The 12,275-nt window shown below is 41.8% G+C and overlaps 1 pseudogene; it reads right to left on the bottom strand.

The window, feature by feature from the left end:
- Positions 1-516: 516 nt before the first annotated feature.
- LOC130371074 (alpha-2-macroglobulin-P-like) lies at positions 517-7,188 on the bottom strand (annotated as a pseudogene).
- Positions 7,189-12,275: the final 5,087 nt, after the last annotated feature.

Below are 12,275 nucleotides of genomic sequence, written 5' to 3'. Positions count from 1 at the left end.
AAACGGCGTACTGCCACTCCCCCGCGAGTGACCCCTTCGTGCACGTGCACGTACTCAAAGTTGGACTGACCTTTTATTTTTACTAAAGTAAAAATAAAAGGATGATTCAAAGTATATTTTTCACTATGGCAAATATTTTGAAAACTCCCTCAAATGAACTAACCCATCATTGTAAATAGATAAAATAACATGTAGAAATATAAATAGTGATCATGCAAATTGCGAGATGACTATTTTGAATTATCATTGAAAAAATAAAAAGTTTATTTACCTTTTGGACAGAGCAAGATGTTGTGTGTCCTTAGTCTGCTCCGTCCCTCAGACCCTAGAAAAAAAATAATGATACAAGAAAACATTTCATATATATGTATTATATATAGGCCTACAGACCACACACTCAAAATGATTTGTCAGATTACAAAACCATTTGGGTGGTGTAATCATCACCTCACGATGACTGAGAACGCTGCTGACCACGTCGATGCGGCCTCTCTCGGGTACGTTCCAATCTCGTTGTCACACGAGGTGTGGGAACTCACATGCCTCTGCAATCATGGTCACATTCACAGGCCCTACAGATACAAGGATACATCACGGCTTTAGCACAATAAAAACACATGGTTCAATGGGTCTACTATGTCTATGATTTATTGTGAAATGTCTTCAGTCTACTGGAGTACTGGTTTTTAACCCTCACCAAGGGCTGTTGGGGTCAGTTTCCAACTGTGAGTCCTGCGGCCCTTGGCACATAGGACAGGAGGCTTGCTGGGCACCAGGCGAGTGGTGTGGAGAGTGTAGTTTGAAGAGATTAAAGGGGCTCATGCTCACCTGCCAGAACACACACCCTCTGTTATTGAAAGCATGGGGGTCTTAACAAACAAGCCACCTCCTTTAGGATGTGGCTTGTTTGTTAAGACCCCAGGTCATTGTCTTTGTCGAGATGTAAATCAATCATTAGGATTTTGTTTAACTCACCTCCTGTGTAGACACTTGCAAAAATTGATCAGTTGATATCCATTATATCCTAAACAAGTATTTAAAAGCTCCCATAGCTGTATCTTTGTTTTGTCCGTTCTGTGTGAGCATGGGCAGTGGCATTGTAAACACAGAATCATAACTTGTAGATTTGTTTATGGGCACCATTGGAGAAAGTTACCTAGCCAGGGCAGTCCGTTTGCGCTTGCCTGGGTTGGACACGACAAAGATACAGCTATGGGAGTTGCTTAACAATCGTTTGGTATATGATTGATGCTAATTGATGGCCAACTGTCTTTTTTTTAGAATGCTTCTAGAGGAGGTGAGTTGAACAAAAATCATGGAGGAGTTAATAGCTTGGCAAAGACTATGTCAACAATGAACCTGGGGTCTTACCAAACCAGCCAAACCCTTTAAGCAAATTTGGTTTAGTTTAATAGAGCTGAAAGTAAAAAAAAATGAAACCCACAACAATATGATTTTAGCTGATGAATCTAAATCGACATGTTATCATGTCTACATGTAATGTTCACATTACAGTACAATTAATGACATATCAGGGGGTATTCTATGAAAGTAAGGAATGTTGTTGCTGTACCATTATACAGCTGCTTTGGTAGTTGAAGACGGTCGCCTTCAGCTCCAGGTTCTCCCCTCGGATGATGGAGTAGGGAGGCTGAGATCCAGGAAGAAGGGCTGGAAGACGACCAGCTCTTTGGGGCGAGGCCAGGGCCAAAACCCTGCTCTGACAGGCAGAAAGCCTCAGTCTCCCAGGTGGTGATGGTGTCCGGGACGGTTACGTGCACCTCCTCCAGACCTGACTTTCTAGAGAGAGAGAGAGAGAGCGAGATAGAGAATTTGTGTCACATCGCATAACAAACCACGCTCTCCCTCAGTTTCTAAGCTATCACCTTTATAACTCGGAAATCCAAGTAAGTAGAATTCTGAAAGTAAAAAAATTGCTCACCCCACTTCCACTATGTGTCCCACAACCATGTTTCAGGGAAGAAGGTGCGGACAGTCTCTATGATTTGAGGTTGAGGGTGAGAACCTCCATGAGCATCCATTCTGTTCATCGCAACTGCCATTGGGTAACTGTTCAACCTATAAGTTACTAATCAAAGTAAAAAGGTTTAATGTTAACTGAGCCCCGAATTTGATTTGATTGAAATTTATTTCGAACATGTAAAAGAAAACAAAATATATATCATACACAAATTACTGATGTTAAACAAAATAGAAAGCATAATTAGATACATAAATGATAAATACTTGATAATTGTGACATGTTCGAAAAGGAGTGGGAAGAAGTTTACACTTATTTAATCCCACCCCTTTTCTGTAACTCATTGAAATTAAGATTCCTTAGTCATTATAATAGTAATTATTAACATTTTCATTATTATTAATAAATATATGTATATATATTATATATTATTTTTTAAGGTATCCAAACATATAATTTCTAAAAATAAAATGTATAACTTATATGTTCATATCAGATATATACTATAATTTCTTACACATGTCAAAAAAATGAATAAATAAATAAACAAAATAAACAAAAAACATTCATGAAAATATATAGATATTATCTCACTATTGATATATTTTAGTATCAAAACTATAATTTAAATTCAGATTTTTTTTAAAAAATAAATACAAAAAAAAGAATAAATAACAAACTAAATAAATAAACAATTAACCCCCAATGAAAATCAAACACCTTCATCCTTGTACCCTGTGAGAATCATTTCCTTTAACCTTGTTTTGAATAGTTTTATGTTAGGACATTGTTTGAGCTCTTCCTTTATTCCACAATTTACACTCCACGGACAGAAATACAAAAACCTTTTCTGGTTGTACGCACCTTTTTCATTTTAAAATTAAACAATCCCCGTAAAAAAATAATTCCCTTCTCTTTGTGTGAATTTCTTTTGAATATTTGCCGGGTAGTTTGTTATTTTTTGCTTTAAACATTAATTGTGCTGTTTGAAATTCAACCAGATCTGTTAATTTGAGTATTTGACTGCATGAATAATGAGTTTGTATGATCCTATACCCAGCATTGAAAATGGTCCGTATAGCTCTTTTCTGCAGAATAAAAAGTGAGTGTAATGTACTTTTGTAATCATTGCCCCAAAACCTCTGCACAGTAACTTAAATAAGGTGAAACCAGTGAACAATAGAGGATGTGTAATGATTTATGATCCAGAACCTGTTTAGCTTTATATAATACTGCAATGCTTCTTGACAACTTGGAGTGAATATGTTTTATGTGAGATTTCCAGTTTAGTTTCTCATCAATTGTTACACCAAGGAATTTTATTTGACTAACTCGTTCAATGTCTACGCCATCAATCTGTATCTTTATTTGTTCGTTTGTTCTGCAGTATCCTAATAACTTAAATTTGTTTTGCTCAAGTTTAACGATAATTTATTAATATCGAACCATAATTTGAATTTGCTAATTTCAAAAAGGGAAGTCTGGGGCCCCCTGCTTGAGCTGCTCCCCCCGCGACCCGACCCCGGATAAGCGGATGACGATGAGGAGGATGAGGAGGAATTTCAAAATTTAACGCCTCTACTAATTGATATAAATCATCACCTGAAAAAATATATTTGTATCGTCAGCAAACAGAACAAGTTTCAACACATTCGATACATTACATATATCATTTATGTAAAGCATGGTTTTATCAAACTGTGGGGCGCAGCCAGAGTTCTTCAGGGGGGGCGCGACGTGAGAAAACAATAAACCCGGAAAAAAAACCTGAAAGTCGATGTTTCAAATCATCAGTCGTACTTCAACTGTAGAAGTAACATAACTAAATAAATTGTCAACCGTTTATCTTCGTGCAAACCATTTAACAAATCTACACACTTGTATCTTCAATAATATCTGAACAGAATTTCGATATCATTTAAAATCTCTTCAGAATCAGTTTTAGTTTCATACCGCTTTGTTTTCAACTGTTTTCATTGAAGACGTCAGCCCATTCTGATACACCTACTTCTAGACATCGTAACATCATTCATTTTTCACCGTTTACCATCGTTCAAACCATTAAACAAATCTACACACTTGTATCTTCAATAGTATCAAAGGAATTTTGATAGCATTTATACTTTTTTCAGAATCACAGTTTTAGTTTCAAACCGGCATCGTTTTCAGTTGCTTATAATAATTTAGGTCACCATAGCAACGCCGGTAAACAAACCCCGCCGATAGTCGAATCTCTGGACTGAAAGGCAGATCTGATTCGACCCTGAATGAATCTGTGTAAACTGGCAGGTTACACAGATTAAGATGTTCAAATGTATTTAAAAAAGGTTAAGCTAAAAACATGCTTAGATAAAGTTGTTAAATTGTGTTAAGAAATGTGTTTAAAAACGCACAAAGATGTTGTAATGTTTCAGAAATATGTTTAAAATATTCTGACGTGTTGCTGAAAAAATATGTTTCAAATGTTTCAAAAATATGTTTCAAATGTTTTAAAATTATGATCAGAGATGTTTAAAATGTGAAAAATAATTAAGATAGCTTTCAAAACACAGGTATTTAGAACATTTTTTTGGGGGGGGGGGGGGGGGGCTCAGCTGAAATTTCTTCTCTGAGGGGGGGCTCACTCTCTCACACTTGAAAACCCCTGATGTAAAGAATAAACCATTTTGGGCCCAACATTGACCCCTGGGGGCCACCACAAGCAATGTCCAAACACACAGAGGAACAATCACCAAGTGTCATAAATGGTTGCCTGTCACTCAAATAACTCCTCACCCAGTTGCCCACTATACCCGCCGTAACGCTCCAGTTTTTCTATTAATATGTCCATGATTTATTGTGTCAAATGCTTTTTTTAGATATAGGAATATCCCTATTGATTGTTGTTTTTGGTCTATAGAATTAGTGATTTCTTCAATTGAATCTAATAAAGCCATTGATGTAGATCTATTTGCTCTGAATCCGTATTGATTATCAGTGAGCAGTTTGTGTTTATCTATGAAATTGTCCAGTCGATTATTGAATAGTTTTTTCAAGAATTTGAGAATTGTGGCAATAATGAGACCGGTCTGTAATTTGTGAAGTGGTGTTTGTTCCCAGATTTGTACAAAGGTATGACTTTTGCTATTTTCATTTTGTTTGGAAATGTACCAGTTTGGAATGAAAGGTTACAGATGTATGTGAATGGTTTTGTTATTCCATCAATTACCTTTTTTTACCACAGTCATATCTATCTCATCACAATCATTTGATTTTTTACCCATACAATTCAAACGATATCAACAATTTCCCTTTCGTCCACTGCTGTGAGAAACATAGAGAACTCATTTCTGCTAATTAATTTTTCCATATTTTGCTCAGATGACCCTTGATCAGGAATTTTTTCTGCAAGGTCCAAAACAATATCACACAAGGTTATTAAAGCAGTTGGCCACAACATCCATATTGTACTCCTCCTTATCATCAACCAAAAAATACTTAAGATAATTTCTGAGTCCAGAACCATTTTTTATAACACTGTTCAGTATGTTCCATATTAATTCCTTAATATTGTTCCTTAATAAAGTATTTTTTATTAGTTCTTATGATTTTAGTTAACTTATTTTTATATGTTTTATATCTGTTCTCAGCATCTTCAGTTTTCAGCCTTATAAAATTCTGGTACAGTGTATTTTCTTTTTACAGGCATTTTGTAGGCCCCTCGTGATCCATGGACATTCAGAGTATTTAATTTTTGTGTATTTTCTTATTGGACAGTTTTTATTGTATAATGTTTTGAATATCCTGAGAAATTCTTCATATGCATTGTTAATAGGGATGCACCGAAATGAAAATTCTTGGCCGAAACTGAATATACTGAAACAGTTGGCCAAAAGCCGAAACCGAATACCGAATGTGGCTTTTGCTGTTTTCATTCATTTTGCTTTAAATGTTTCACCATTGCATAAATCAAACAATTACATGTCCTTTATAAACTTTTGTGTGTTGCTTTTCAATAAAAAAAATCAATTACAAATTTGATACAAAATATTAATTTGATACTGAACGTTTTCTAACATTCCAGCAGACCTTATAGCAAGAATTTAAGAACAATGTACCTTTAAATAAATGAGTAAAACAAATATATATTTTTTTTTTATAAAAAATAAAATATTCAGTGTATTATTTTCGGCTTTTTTACTCCTTCGGCCGAAACCGAACATTATGTTTTGGGCCAATTTCGGCCGAACATTTTCGGTGGCCGAATATTCGATGCATCCCTAACTGTTAATATCTATTTTCTCATACATTTCATTCCAGTTTCTGTGCCTGCAGTTCATTTTTAAAAGCAATCATCGATTCTTCAGATCTAACTCGTCTGTATTCTTTATTTTTGACTGGCTTATTGATCTTATAGTTCCTGTCATAAACTGTAAAAACTGGTAGATCGTCGCTTATATCATTTATCAATAGTCCGCTTGGTGTATTGTTTTCAATGTCATTAGTGAATATATTGTCTATGAGAGTGGCACAATGTGATGTGACACTCTGAACAGTACTTGAAGAGGGTACTGCTCAGAGTGTGGGTTAACCCTGATAAATTATAGGTATCTGATTATTGGACATAAACATACTTCCCCAGACAATAAAAAAAAGTCTCACCCATGCGTTGATGGTAGTAGTTTACACCATTGTACGTGACACAGGAAGGTGATTTGAGAACCAAATTTGTCAACATCTTCAGCCCCACTCCCTAGATGAAACAAATAATGTATACAAATTATCAGAATTTTTTCCACATTTTGGTTGCATGCTTAATTCCAATGTATGTCAATGAACAAGTACCTCAAATACTGAATACGCGTTGCTGTCATCATGGACTGGGTATGGCAGGATAGATCTTTTGGATCTCACCCTCAAACAAGCCTCAGGATCATTGACTTCATATGGATACATGCTTGCTCTCTGGACTGGCAACAAGTTAAAAATCTGCAAAGGGTTCAAATAAAATGCAAAAAGCAGTTTGTTTTCCCGACTGGGCCTTCATTCATTCAAGGTTCCACAATATATATTAGTAGCCAGGGAAACACATTTGGGGGTAAAGTTCTGAGCAGCCAGGGCCAAACGGGAAGGAGGTGCAACAAATAACCCTCCCCTATGGAGAAAAGAACTGCAGAAACTTGATATTGCAGTCATGTAAATTAGTTTGTATAACTCTTAATCACAGTACAATCTCAGAAGAGACTTCCTGGGCCACATTATATTACAAACCCTAACCATAAGTCATCTAAATGGCAAGGAAAAAAGTATTTTCAGGAAAGAAAATAGGTTAGCATGAAATGAACCTGTTTAAGTTTATCATAAGCTGGTAGCCATGGTTTATATATATATATATATCATCATCGTCATCCGCTTATCCGGGGTCGGGTCGCGGGGGGAGCAGCTCAAGCAGGGGGCCCCAGACTTCCCTTTCCCGGGCCACATTGACCAGCTCTGACGGGGGGATCCCGAGGCGTTCCCAGGCCAGTGTTGAGATATAATCTCTCCACCTAGTCCTGGGTCTTCCCCGAGGTCTCCTCCCCACTGGACGTGCCTGAAACACCTCCCAAGGAAGGCGCCCAGTGGGCATCCTTACCAGATGCCCGAACCACCTCAGCTGACTCCTTTCTAAGTAAAGGAGCAGCGGCTCTAATCCGAGTTCCTCACGGATGGCTGAGCTTCTCACCCTATCCCTAAGGGAGACGCCAGCCACCCTTCTGAGAAAACTCATCTCGGCCGCTTGTACCCGCGATCTCGTCCTTTCGGTCATCACCCAGCCCTCATGACCATAGGTGAGGATAGGAACGAAGATCGACCGGTAGATCGAGAGCTTTGCCTTGCGGCTCAGCTCTCTTTTCGTTACAACGGTGCGGTAAAGCGAACGCAATACCGCCCCCGCTGCTCCGATTCTCCGGCCAATCTCACGCTCCATAGTACCCTCACTCGCGAACAAGACCCCGAGGTACTTGAACTCCTTCACTTGGGCTAAGGACTCATTTCCTACCCGGAGTAAGCAATCCACCGGTTTCCTGCTAAGAGTCATGGCCTCAGATTTAGCGGTGCTGATCCTCATCCCAGCCGCTTCACACTCGGCCGCCAGCCGATCCAGTGAGTGCTGAAGGTCACAGGCCGATGATCCAATGAGGACCACATCATCTGCAAAAAGCAGTGACGAGATCCTCAGACCACCGAACTGCAACCCCTCCCCACCACGACTACGCCTCGATATCCTGTCCATGTATATCACAAACAGGATTGGTGACAAGGCGCAGCCCTGGCGGAGACCAGCACCCACTGAGAACGAAACTGACTGGCTGCCGAGAACACGAACACAGCTCTCGCTTTGGGAGTACAAAGATTGGATGGCCCTGAGGATAGACCCCCTTACCCCATACTCCCGCAGCACCTCCCACAGTTTCTCCCGGGGGACCCGGTCATACGCCTTCTCCAGATCCACAAAACACATGTAGACCGGATGGGCATACTCCCAGGCCCCCTCCAGGATCCTTGCGAGAGTGAAGAGCTGGTCCGTAGTTCCACGTCCGGGGCGAAAACCGCATTGTTCCTCTTCAATCTGAGGTTCGACGATCGGCCGAACCCTCCTTTCCAGCACCTTGGAGTAGACTTTACCAGGGAGGCTGAGAAGTGTGATACCCCGGTAATTGGCACACACTCTCTGGTCCCCCTTTTTGAACAGGGGAACCACCACCCCGGTTTGCCACTCCTTTGGCACTGTACCCGACTCCCACGCGATGTTGAATAGGCGTGTCAACCATGACAGCCCCTCAACACCCAGAGCCTTTAGCATTTCTGGCTGGATCTCATCAATCCCTGGGGCTTTGCCACTGCGGAGATGTTTGACTACCTCAGTGACCTCCACCAGGGAAATTGACGACGAAACACCATCAACCTCGAGCTCTGCCTCCAACATAGAGGGCGTGTTATTCGGATTCAGGAGTTCCTCAAAGTGTTCCTTCCAACGTCCGACGACCTCCTCAGTTGAGGTCAACAGAGTCCCATCCTTACTGTACACAGCTTGGATGGTTCCCCGTTTCCCCCTCCTGAGGTGCCGGATAGTCTTCCAGAAACACTTTGGTGCCGACCGAAAGTCCTTCTCCATGGCCTCTCCGAACTTCTCCCACACCCGCTGCTTAGCCTCCGACACGGCAGCCGCTGCAGCCCTTCGAGCCTGTCGGTACCCTGCAACCGAGTCAGGAGTCCTCCAGGATATCATATCCTGGAAGGCCTCCTTCTTCAGTCGGACGGCTTCCCTGACCACCGGTGTCCACCACGGTGTCCGAGGGTTACCGCCCCTTGAGGAGCCTAAGACCCTGAGGCCACAGCTAGCCACCGCAGCTTCAGCAATGGAGGCTTTGAACACCGCCCACTCCGGCTCAATGCCCCCAACCTCCACAGGAATGCCAGAAAAGCTCCTGCCGGAGGTGTGAGTTGAAGATACCTAGGACGGGGGCCTCCTCCAGACGTTCCCAGTTCACCCGCACTACTCGTTTGGGCTTACCAGGTCTATCCGGAAATTTCCCCCATTCCCTGATCCAACTCACAACCAGATGGTGGTCGGTTGACAGTTCCGCCCCTCTCTTTACCCGAGTGTCCAAAACATGCGGCCTCAGATCAGATGACACGATCACGAAATCGATCATCGATCTTCGGCCTAGGGTACTCTGGTACCAGGTACACTTATGAGCACCCTTATGTTCGAACATGGTGTTTGTTATGGATAATCCATGACTAGCACAGAAGTCCAATAACAAACGACCGCTCGGGTTTAGATCAGGGAGGCCGTTCCTCCCCACCACGCCTCTCCAGGTGTCTCCATCGTTGCCCACGTGGGCGTTAAAGTCTCCCAGCAGAACTACGGAGTCCCCTACTGGAGCCCCATACAGGACTCCATTCAGGGTCTCCAAGAAGGCCGAGTACTCTGAGCTGCTGTTTGGTGCATACGCACAAACAACAGTCAGAGTTTTCCCCCCTACAACCCTTAGGCGCAGGGAGGCGACCCTCTCGTCTACCGGGGTAAACTCCAACACCGCGGCGCTCAGCCGGGGATTTATGAGTATCCCCACACCCGCCCGGCGCCTCACGCCCTCGGCAACTCCGGAGAAGAATAGAGTCCAACCCTTATCCAGGAGTACGGTACCAGAGCTGAGACTGTGCGTGGAGGTAAGCCCCACCAGATCTAACTGATAGCGCTCCACCTCCCTCACAAGCTCCGGTTCCTATCCCCACAGCGAGGTGACGTTCCACGTCCCCAGAGCCAGCTTCTGCCGCCCGGGTCTGGTCCGTCGAGACCCCTGACCTTCGCTGCCACCCATGTGGCTGCGCACCCGACCCCAACGGGTCTTCCCACAGGTGGTGGGCCCATGGGATGAAGAGAGGGGGGGTGCCACGTAGTTTGTTCGGGCTGTGCCCGACCGGGCTCCGTGGTAAACCCGGCCACCAGGCGCTCGCCATCGAGCCCTCCGTCTGGGCCTGGCTCCAGACGGGGGCCCCGGACTTCCTCCGGGCCGGGTCACATCTCCTCTTTTTTCGTTCTTCATTGGAGTTTTTTGAACCATTCTTAGTCTGGCCCCTCACCTGAGACCACTCTGCCATGAGAGACCCTACCAGGAGCACAAGGCTCCAGACAACACAGCTCTCAGGTTCACAGGGACACGCAAACCTCTCCACCACGATAAGGTGACGGTTCCAGGAGAGGCTAGTATCATGCATTGTAAAAATGTTTGTAAAAATCGGATACCCGTGCCCGGTTTAAAGAAACTTCATTTCCAGGCTGTCTTAATGTACGGAAGGTATTACTTATGAGAATCTTGTGGCTTTTGAGAAGAAATTACTTGACAGCCATAAAACATGGCATTCTTAATTGAGTACAACAGTAGTTCAAGTTGTCATAATGGTTTACATATTATGTGTTACGTGGATTTTTATTATACTTAATATCAATCAAAGCGCAAAAATTGCTCTAAGCCTGACTCTTGCTCTTCACTGGTTCACTCGTTGGTGCAGTAGGCAGCACCTCATTCGCATAATCTGTAGGTCGTGAGTTCGAGCCTCTCACAGGGCACAGAGTTTTAGAAACTAAATAGTATCATATATTGTAAAAATGTTTGTAAAAAAAATCGGATACCACTGCCTGGTTTAAAGATTCTTGATTTCCAGGCTATCTTAATATTCTGAAGGTATTACTTCTGAGAACCTGGTTGCTTCTGGGAAGAAATTACTTGACAGCCATAAAACATGGCATTCCTAATTGTGTACAACAGTAGTTCAAATGTTCCTATTGATTTAACATGATACGTGTAACATGGATTTTTATAATACTTTGTATCGATCTTAGCGCAAAAATTGGTATGAGCCTGAATACTTGTGATCTGGTTGCCTCGTTGGCGCAGTAGGCAGCGCGTGAGTTCGAGCCTCACATGGGGCATAGAGTTTTAGAAACTAACTAGTTTCATGCATTGTAAAAAAATCGGATACCCGTGCCCGGTTTAAAGAAACTTCATTTCCAGGCTGTCTTAATGTACGGAAGGTATTACTTATGAGAATCTTGTGGCTTCTGAGAAGAAATGACTTGAGAGCCATAACACATGGCATTCTTCATTGAGCACAACAGTAGTTAAATTTTTCATATTGATTTAACATAATATGTGTAACATGGATTTTTATTATACTTAATATCAATCTTAGCGCAAAAATTGCTGTATGCCTGACTCTTGCTGTTCAATGGTTCCCATGTTGGTGCAGTAGGCAGCACGACATTCTCATAATCTGAAGGTTGTGAGTTCGAGCCTCTCACAGGGCACAGAGTTTTAGAAACTAAATAGTATCATATATTGTAAAAATGTTTGTAAAAAAAATCGGATACCAGTGCCCGGTTTAAAGATTCTTGATTTCCAGGCTATCTTAATATTCTGAAGGTATTACTTCTGAGAACCTTGTTGCTTCTGGGAAGAAATGACTTGACAGCCATAAAACATGGCATTCCTAATTGAGCACAACAGTAGTTAAATTTTTCATATTGATTTAACATAATATGTGTAACATGGATTTTTATTATTCTTAATATCAATCTTAGCGCAAAAATTCCTGAAAGCCTGACTCTTGCTGTTCAATGGTTCCCATGTTGGTGCAGTGGGCAGCACGTCATTCTCATAATCTGATGGTCGTGAGTTCGAGCCTCTCACAGGGCACAGAGTATTAGAAACTAATTAGTATCATACATTGTAAAAATGTTTGTAAAAAAAATCGGATACCAGTG

This window comes from Gadus chalcogrammus, chromosome 18 (assembly GCF_026213295.1).
Source record: "Gadus chalcogrammus isolate NIFS_2021 chromosome 18, NIFS_Gcha_1.0, whole genome shotgun sequence".
Classification (NCBI taxonomy): domain Eukaryota; kingdom Metazoa; phylum Chordata; class Actinopteri; order Gadiformes; family Gadidae; genus Gadus; species Gadus chalcogrammus.
The sequence above is the reverse complement of the archived record's forward strand: the minus strand, read 5'-3'. Positions and strand labels throughout refer to the sequence as shown.